Source organism: Pseudophryne corroboree, chromosome 1 (assembly GCF_028390025.1).
Source record: "Pseudophryne corroboree isolate aPseCor3 chromosome 1, aPseCor3.hap2, whole genome shotgun sequence".
Taxonomy (NCBI): domain Eukaryota; kingdom Metazoa; phylum Chordata; class Amphibia; order Anura; family Myobatrachidae; genus Pseudophryne; species Pseudophryne corroboree.
The window spans coordinates 1018445779-1018447038 of NC_086444.1; positions in this window are offsets into that span (position 1 = coordinate 1018445779).

Below are 1260 nucleotides of genomic sequence, written 5' to 3' on the forward strand. Positions count from 1 at the left end.
TACTGCCATATAAATCCATTGATCCTGCTGTATAATAGCAGTGGTACTGGCGTATAAGTCCAGTCCAGTGATACTGCCGTATATATATATATATATATATATATATATATATACTCCTCCAAGAATCACGGCACTGGAGACAATTTGTATAGAAGCAAATAACTTGTATTAGGGTATTTATTTGCTTCTATACAAATTGTCTCCAGTGCCGTGATTCTTGGAGGAGTGCATGTGATTTTACACTGTTGCACGGAGACTTGTTGCTGTTGCAGAGTTGGAGTGCCGGCTGCTATGGATTTTATATATATATATATATATATATATATATACCCTGTTGCAAAGTGGATTACTGAGGCCATAACAACTATGCTGGTGTTAGACGTGCATCCGGTATCCACCATTAGTGCAGTGGGACTGCAGTGCCAACCATAGATGGGCCAGGTGTTTGCTGCACACTTGTGTCGCTTAGCTTAGCGACCTCATTGCCCTCTTTTACTTCTTGGCATGATGTGCTGTTTGGGTACTATTTTTTTTAAGTGCCCTCCTATCTGACACTGCAGTGCCACTCCTAGATGGGCCAATTGTTTGTGTCGCTTAGCTTAGTCATAGAGCTACCTCATAGCACCTCTTTTTCATCTTTGCATTTTGTGCTAGTTGGGGCCCTTTTTTATATCTGGCCTCCTTTCTCACACTGCAGTGCCACTCCTAGATGGGCCAATTGTTTGTGTCGCTTAGCTTAGTCATACAGCTACAGTACCTCATTGCCTTCTTTTACTTCTTGGCATGATGTGCTGTTTGGGTACTATTTTTTTATGTTTCCCCCTGTCTGACACTGAAATGCCATTCCTAGATGGGCCAATTATTTGTGTCGCTTAGCTTAGTCATACAGCTACCTCATTTCACCTCTTATACATCTTTGCATGATGTGCTGTTTGGGGCCTTTTTTTATATCTGCCCTCCTGTCTGACACTGCAGTGCCACTCCTAGATGGGCCATCTGTTTGTGCCGCACACTTGTGTCACTTAGCTTAGTCATACAGCAACCTCGGTGCACCTCTTTTTCATTTTTGCATCATGTGCTGTTTGGGGCATGGTTTTTTAAAGTGCCATCCTGTCTGACACTGCCGTATAAGTCCAGGGGTACTGATGTATTATTCCAGGGGTACTGTCATATAAGTCCACCAATTGCAGAATTTTTTTTAAATGACAGGGGCGTGCAGGAGAGGCTGTCAGTGGACTGAAAAATTGCGGGCCACTTTCA